The following is a 9,013-nucleotide window of genomic DNA, read 5'->3' as shown; positions in this document are numbered from 1 at the left end:
CATAAATATGGATTTTTTCAACATAACTGTTGTTTTTGTAAAGCTTCTCAAGGTACTTTTCAATCTACACATATTCACAATGAAGACAATAAGATGGAAATACATTCTGAAGCAGCAGTCTTTCATTTCAGACATTATAGTATATGGCTTTGTGGAAACGAAAACAAGGTCAATGTACCAGAACTCTCGTACTTTCCAAGATTGGATTCTCTAAAGGCCACTGTCATTTGACTGGAATATTGTTGAGCATTAAACAATCACTCACTCACACTATCAGACCATTAGGAGTTAACAAATACATAGAAGAAGTTGTCCACAGCCAAAGATCCTTCACATTCACTGATTAGATTTAATTCAAGAATCGGAATCTGAAAGCTTTTAACAACCCCACTTTTTGAATATGCTGTTAATACTATACGGACCCAGTGGAATTCTGGGTTAGAATAGGTCCCAGTCAACCTATGCTGGTGGTCATAGACAACCAAATGGATCAGGTGGTCAGACTCAGGCACTTGATTGTTTCCTGAAGGCTTGGATCCTTGCTCACAATATCGATCACTGGGTTGTCTGATCCAGATTTGGTTATATACAGGCTAGCCATCATATTGCTGGAATATTGCTGAATGTGGTGTTAAACATACAAAAACAAAAAACAATAGCGGGAGGAAATAATTATTATCAAAGAAGTGTTTTTATATAAATATATGCATGTGGGCTGAGTTTTGTTTTACTACCCCATCGTTAAGATTACAGGTTATAGGCCAAACACAGTTGGTACACCATCTTTAGGTGTACATCCTACATGACTAAAACAGTTGCTTCACCAGCTCTAAAAGTACAATCGGTAACACCATCTGTAACAGTACATGATACATGCCTAACAATCGGCAACACCATCTGTAACAGTAAAAAAAACATGCCTATCAATAGGTAACACCATCTCTAAAAGTACGGGTTACAGGTCTAACGCAGTCAGTAACACCAGCTCTTAAAGTACAGGTTACAGGTCTAACGCAGTCAGTAACACCAGCTCTTAAAGTAGAGGTTACAGGTCTAACACAGTAACACCAGCTCTTAAAGTACAGTTTACAGGTCTTACACAGTCAGTTACACCAGCTCTGAAAGTACAGATTACAGGTCTAACACAGTAACACCAGCTCTGAAAGTACAGGTTACAGGTCTAAAACAGTAACATCAGCTCTGAAAGTACATGTTACAGGTCTAACGCAGTAACACCAGCTCTTAAAGTACAGGTTACAGGTCGGTCACAGTAACACCAGCTTTGAAAGTACAGGGTTACAGGTCTAACACAGTTACACCAGCTCTTAAAGTACAGGGTTACAGGTCTAACGCAGTTACACCAGCTCTTAAAGTACAGGGTTACAGGTCTAACACAGTTACACCAGCTCTTAAAGTACAGGGTTACAGGTCTAACGCAGTAACACCAGCTCTTAAAGTACAGGGTTACAGGTCTAACACAGTTACACCAGCTCTTAAAGTACATGTTACAGGTCTAACGCAGTAACACCAGCTCTTAAAGTACAGGGTTACAGGTCTAACACAGTTACACCAGCTCTTAAAGTACAGGGTTACAGGTCTAACGCAGTAACACCAGCTTTTAAAGTACAGGTTACATGTCTAACACGGTAACACCAGCTTTGAAAGTATAGGTTACAGGTCTAACACAGTAACACCAGCTCTGAAAGTATAGGTTACAGGTCTAACACAGTAACACCAGCTCTTAAAGTATAGGTTACAGGTCTAACACAGTAACACCAGCTCTGAAAGTACAGGTTACAGGTCTAACACAGTAACACCAGCTCTGAAAGTATAGGTTACAGGTCTAACACAGTGACACCAGCTCTGAAAGTACAGGTTACAGGTCTAATGGAGTAACACCAGCTCTTAAAGTACAGTTCACAGGTCTAACACAGTCAGTAACACCAGCTCTGAAAGTACAGGTTACAGGTCTAACACAGTCAGTAACACCAGCTCTTAAAGCACAGTTTACAGGTCTAACACAGTCAGTAACACCAGCTCTTGAAGTACAGGTTACAGGTCTAACGCAGTCAGTAACACCAGCTCTTGAAGTACAGGTTACAGGTCTAACACAGTAACAGCAGCTCTTTAAGTACAGGTTACAGGTCTAATGGAGTAACACCAGCTCTTAAAGTACAGTTCACAGGTCTAACACAGTCAGTAACACCAGCTGTTAAAGCACAGTTTACAGGTCTAACAAAGTCAGTAACACCAGCTCTTAAAGCACAGTTTACAGGTCTAACGCAGTCAGTAACACCAGCTCTGAAAGTACAGGTTACAGGTCTAACACAGTCAGTAACACCAGCTCTTAAAGCACAGTTTACAGGTCTAACACAGTAACACCAGCTCTTAAAGCACAGTTTACAGGTCTAACGCAGTCAGTAACACCAGCTCTGAAAGTACAGGTTACAGGTCTAACACAGTGACACCAGCTCTTAAAGTACAGGTTACAGGTCTAACACAGAAACACCAGCTCTTAAAGTACAGGTTACAGGTCTAACGCAGTAACACCAGCTCTAAAAGTACAGGTTACAGGTCTAACACAGTAACACCAGCTCTTAAAGTACAGGTTACAGGTCTAACACAGTGACACCAGCTCTGAAAGTACAGGTTACAGGTCGATCACAGTAACACCAGCTCTGAAAGTACAGGTTACAGGTCTAACGCAGTAACACCAGCTCTTAAAGTACAGTTTACAGGTCTAACGCAGCAACACCAGCTCTTAAAGTACAGGTTACAGGTCTAACGCAGTAACAGCATCTCTTAAAGTACAGGTTACAGGTCTAACGCAGTAACAGCAGCTCTCAAAGTACAGGTCACAGGTCTAACACAGTAACAGCAGCTCTTAAAGTACAGGTTACAGGTCTAACACAGTCAGTAACACCAGCTCTGAAAGTACAGGTTACAGGTCGATCACAGTAACAGCAGCTCTTAAAGTACAGTTTACAGGTCTAACGCAGCAACACCAGCTCTTAAAGTACAGGTTACAGGTCTAACGCAGTAACAGCATCTCTTAAAGTACAGGTTACAGGTCGATCACAGTAACAGCAGCTCTCAAAGTACAGGTTACATGTCTAACGCAGTAACACCAGCTTTAAAGTACAGGTTACAGGTCGAACGCAGTCAGTAACACCAGCTCCTAAAGTACAGGTTACAGGTCGATCACAGTAACAGCAGCTCTTAAAGTACAGGTTACAGGTCGATCACAGTAACAGCAGCTCTTAAAGTACAGGTTACAGGTCGATCACAGTAACACCAGCTCTAAAAGTACAGGTTACAGGTCGAACGCAGTCAGTAACACCAGCTCTTAAAGTACAGGTTACAGGTCGATCACAGTAACAGCAGCTCTGAAAGTACAGGCTACAGGTCGATCACAGTAACAGCAGCTCTGAAAGTACAGGTTACAGGTCGATCACAGTAACAGCAGCTTGTAGTGCATCAGGTTAATCCGTAAATTCAGTAGACCCGTTGAACCAGTTGATGGGCACAGCCCATGGTCCTATCATCAGACTTGGCAGTGATTGCTGACCTACCACCCACTTTCTATGATAGAGTATGAAAATGTCAATTGTTGTTCTGCACTCCTGTTGCGAACATACGTGTACGATATCTTTTCTTAACCCCGGGATGTATGGAAGGCACGACCTGTGTGAATCTGAGGCTGATTATAGGTATTCTGTTACCATATTGGGTGGGACTGCAGAAAATAGTGTGTGGCCACTGGTTTAATTATGTTGTTGTTTGTTTGTTTGTTTGTTTGTTGTTTAATGCCACACTCAGCAATATTCCAGCTATATGACGGCGGTCTGTAAATAATCCAGTCTGGACCAGACAATCCAGTGATTGACATCATGAGCATCGATCCACGCAATTGGGATACGATGACATGCATCAACCAAGTCAGCGAGCCTGACCACGCGGTCCCGTTAGTCGCCTCATACGACAAGCATGGGTTGCTGAAGACCTATTCTACCCCGGATCTTCACGGGTTGGTTTAATTATGCACTGGACCATGTACATGGTGTTTTTGCAATTATTTTTCCAAGATACAATTTGAACCTGTAAACGTTCCTTCCTAGGTTTATGGCAGTCACGTTTCAAAGCAAGTCTGCAGTCCCTCTGTGCTGTGTGTCGAAAGTCATCACAATGTGGGGCCCCGGTCATCGTCCCGAGGTTGGAGAGTTAACTGACTATAAAAGTTCAGTTTCCACCCTTGCCGAACTAGGCTGATATTATGGAGTGACATTTTGGCTGGACAAACGAGTCTATGCATAGTCCACTCAAAATATCGTAACGAAATCGAAATCCGGTTCGTAAACTGTCGTGCAGATTTCAGTCGATTGCAGGATTTGCAAAGCACGTGCACCGCCAACTCGTTGTCAACAGATATTTTCCAAACCTTTTCATGTTTTAAATCAATATGCTCGCATGATTTGATGCTCTGCGCGATGTAAGACCCGTTTTATCACAATATATAGATCTTGATTCTCGATCAGATCGTCTTGACTGGGCGCCGTCATTTTGTTTGAAACAAATGCAAGTGGTGGAATGCATTGGTCCATAGGAAAGGCCCAGAAGGGAAATACGAGGGGTGTTCATTAAAGATTTCCCCTGACCCACTTCCGATGGACCTAGTGGAATGAAACTTGGCATAGGTATTAGTCTTTCTCCACATAGGAACCACCAAGAGTTACACACTTCTCCCATCGTTTTGTGCAACTATGGAGACCTCGCTTGTAAAAAACCTTCATTTTGCGTCTCAAACCAGGACTTGACTTCAGAAATCAGTGTTTCATCATCTGTGAAACGTTTTCCCTTCAAAAATGACCTCATGGATGGAAAGAGGTGGAAGTCAGATGGTGCAAGGTCAGGAGAGTAAGGAGGGTGTGGAAGGATTTCATAGCCACAGGACTGCGCTTCTTTCTGGGCAACATGAGAGTTGTGTACTGGAGCATTGTTTTGCAGGAGACGGACGCCCTTGGTCAGCATGCCACGCCTCTTAAGCTTGATAGCGTCCCGCAATTTCCACAGCAGTGAAGCATAATAAGCTCCTGTAATTGTGGTACCCTTTGCCAAGAAATCCATCACCACTACTCCGTGCTGGTCCCAAAACACCGTGAGCATGACGTTGCCTGCAGAGGGTTGGACACGTGCCTTCTTTGGGGGTGGTGACTCCACATGCTTCCATTGCATCGACTGAAGTGTTAGTCTCAGGATCATAGTGATGGACCCATGTTTCATCCTGTGTGATAAGTCTGTCAAAAAAGTTTGCCTGTTTTTTTTGGCACATGTCCAAAAGATCCTTTCAGCAATTGACTCGTTCCTGCTTTTGGAAAGGCGTGAGCAACCTGGGAATCCATCGTGCAGACACCTTATGCATGTTCAAATTGTCATGGATGATTTTTTCCACAGACCCTACACTGATCTTGACATCTTGTACTAACTGGCGAACAGTTATACGTCGGTCTGCCAAAATGGCGGTCTCCACTTGATGGATAGTGTCCTCATCAATGGCTGAATGGGGGCGACCAGGAATGGCAGCTTGGTGACTTGGTTAATGCATGTCACCATATCCAAATTGCGTGGATCGATGCTCATATTAATCACTGGATTGTCTGGTCCAGACTGTATTATTTACAGACCGCCTTCATGTAGCTGGAATATTACAGAGGGCGGCGTTAAACAAACATAACTCGAGGATTCTCCAGGTAGAGTCATTACTCGAGTACAGTTCGGGTTGAGTCATTACTCGAGTACATGTCAGGTTGTCATTACTCAAGTACAGTTCGGGTTGAGTCATTACTCGAGTACAGTTCGGGTTGAGTCATTACTCGAGTACATGTCAGGTTGAGTCATTACTCGAGTACAGTTCGGGTTGAGTCATTACTCGAGTACATGTCAGGTTGAGTCATTAATCGAGTACATGTCAGGTTGAGTCATTACTCGAGTACAGTTCGGGTTGAGTCATTACTCGAGTACATGTCAAGTTGAGTCATTAATCGAGTACATGTCAGGTTGAGTCATTACTCGAGTACATGTCAGGTTGAGTCATTACTCGAGTACATGTCAGGTTGAGTCATTACTCGAGTACATGTCAGGTTGAGTCATTACTCGTGTACATGTCAGGTTGAGTCATTACTCTAGTATGTGTCAGGTTGACTCATCACTCGAGTACAGTTCGGGTTGAGTCATTACTCGAGTACAGTTCGCGTGGAGTCATTACTCGAGTACAGTTCGGGTTGAGTCATTGCTCGAGTACAGTTCGGGTTGAGTCATTACTCGAGTACAGTTCGGGTTGAGTCATTGCTCGAGTACAGTTCGGGTTGAGTCATTACTCGAGTACAGTTCAGGTTGAGTCATTACTCGAGTACAGTTCGGGTTGAGTCATTACTCGAGTACATGTCAGGTTGAGTTATTACTCGAGTACATGTCGGGTTGAGTCATTACTCGAGTACATGTCAGGTTGAGTCATTACTCAAGTACATGTCGGGTTGAGTCATTACTCGAGTACATGTCGGGTTGAGTCATTACTCGTGTACATGTCAGGTTGAGTTATTACTCGAGTACGGTTCGGGTTGAGTCATTACTCGAGTACATGTCAGGTTGAGTCATTACTCGTGTACATGTCAGGTTGAGTCATTACTCGAGTACGGTTCGGGTTGAGTCATTACTCGAGTACGGTTCGGGTTGAGTCATTACTCGTGTACATGTCAGGTTGAGTCATTACTCGAGTACGGTTCGGGTTGAGTCATTACTCGTGTACATGTCAGGTTGAGTCATTACTCGAGTACGGTTCGGGTTGAGTCATTACTCGTGTACATGTCAGGTTGAGTCATTACTCGAGTACAGTTCGGGTTGAATCATTACTCGTGTACATGTCAGGTTGAGTCATTACTCGAGTACAGTTCGGGTTGAGTCATTACTCGTGTACATGTCAGGTTGAGTTATTACTCGAGTACGGTTCGGGTTGAGTCATTACTCGAGTACAGTTCGGGTCGAGTCATTACTCTGGTACAGTTGGGTAGAGTCATAGCATATACCCTGATGTCATAGCATAGATCCCAAGCGCATCATGCCTTGGGTAGGAGCGAAGGAAGAGGCGTTCGGCATGTTAGGTTCAGTGACTTGCGTGTCATTCTACTCAGATTGCGTTTATCATGCTTTAGCTGACTGCGACGTTCAACCACATTCAGTCAATCACACTCTACCACTGCCATGCGTCCATTTAAATATTTGATCTGTATTTTGTTTCGATTTTCTGGTACTTGCTGGAAATACCTCTGAATATACTCCTCCCCAAAAGAAACGCATAAGTTGTTTTCAGTAGATTCATTCTGAGACTTAATTCTATAAGGCTTTGGAAGCGATATGTTGGGCATGTGTGTGTTTGAGAGATTACAGAGTTCTTCAAATGTTGACAGAGAAGTCATTGTATGCGCCGGTTACGTCACTTTCTCCAACACAGCAAGTCGTAAAGTCTAGAACCGCGTGTGTCCACCACTGGGACCAAGAAGCCAGCGGATGACACCTTTAGGAATGGCATCTCCTTCCCGAAGAGCTGCAGACTGTGACCTCATGTTGACGCCGACTTACACGTCTGTTTTTTTCCTCCACAGATGCTCAATTGGTGTAAGATCCTGGAACCTTGACGGCCACGGCAGTACGTTTATGCTCAGCTAACAGAATGTGTGGGGGACGAGTATTGTCATGCTGAAAAATGGCGCCCGGTGCTTGCAGAGCTGGGACAACGAGACGTCATAATCAAGATCTCTTCATTATAACACATATACCTGTTAAGTTGCCCTTGGTATGAACAACATCTGTTCTCTCTCAACAACGCATGACTCTCCTCATCTTGGCACTTCCTGTATCGAATCTGTCGACTTCTTGTACGCAACATCCGGTATAACGCTCCTTCCGTCGCAGAAAAAACCCGATTGTAACTAAACCGAGCCACTGATGTTTCTCGACACCACTGCAGTCGCTGAAGTCGATTACGTTGAGATTAAATAACGCCAAAGTACGGTCTCATTACTCGGATTCCTGCAGCGTGTAAACAGTTACCACGGTCTGTGCAGATATGGGGCGTACACCAGGAATTTGTGTTGCAGTGTACTTTGCAGTCAGGGTCCTGTTTGGAAGGTGAAGCGATCCCACACTTGACTAATCAGCTAGTATTTTCTTTTCTAGGTGACCTAACTGAGAAAGGTCAGCTTCCCGTTTGAGAGAAATCGTATCACGCATACAGCAACAACAAATTTATGAGCACAAAGAGTTTCATACCTCAAAGGAATTCGAACCTGCAACCTCTTGCCATGGTTCGATACTTGGCTGTGCCATACCAAAAGACGTTAAAAGACGGTACTTGTTGTTACCCTGTCTGGGGCTCGGCATTAAAGGGTTAAAACAAGGACTGGTCGGTTCGCAGTCAGTATACTGTGTCTGAGTGGGGTATTCATGTTAAACTGCGGCATGGTATCTCAGTGGGCTAGCGCTATACAAGCAGCCACACACACACACACACACACACACACACATACACACACACTGCACGTCGCTATATAAGTGCAATAATCTTGGACGCGGCGTTAACCCCCATTTCACCTCACCTAAACATATCTTGTATATGTTTACAGTCTTAACACATTTTTTTAAAACGCGGATTAAGTAGTGAATTAAGCTAAATTGATAAATGATATTTATCTTCGTGCAGTCTAACAGGTAGGTTAGTAGTTGTTTAGTAACTTTCTGGCCGCCGTGACTAACTAACTTACTAGAATTCACAAGACCCTTTTCTCGGTGTAGGCTGCAGCTGTGTCGGGTCTCCCTGACCTTGGAGATCTCTAGTGGTGTCCCAATATTCTCTACCTCCCCTCTAAAACATGTAATCTCCAGGTACGCCCCCGGGGCTAAAAATATAAAGCTATATGTAAAGAATCAAACCTGTCTCTTCATCGAGACGATCGAACGCTTC

The sequence above is a fragment of the Haliotis cracherodii genome, unplaced genomic scaffold (genome assembly GCF_022045235.1).
Source record: "Haliotis cracherodii isolate W230 unplaced genomic scaffold, xgHalCrac1.p SCAF_2, whole genome shotgun sequence".
Classification (NCBI taxonomy): Eukaryota; Metazoa; Mollusca; class Gastropoda; order Lepetellida; family Haliotidae; genus Haliotis; species Haliotis cracherodii.
The sequence above is the reverse complement of the archived record's forward strand: the minus strand, read 5'-3'. Positions refer to the sequence as shown.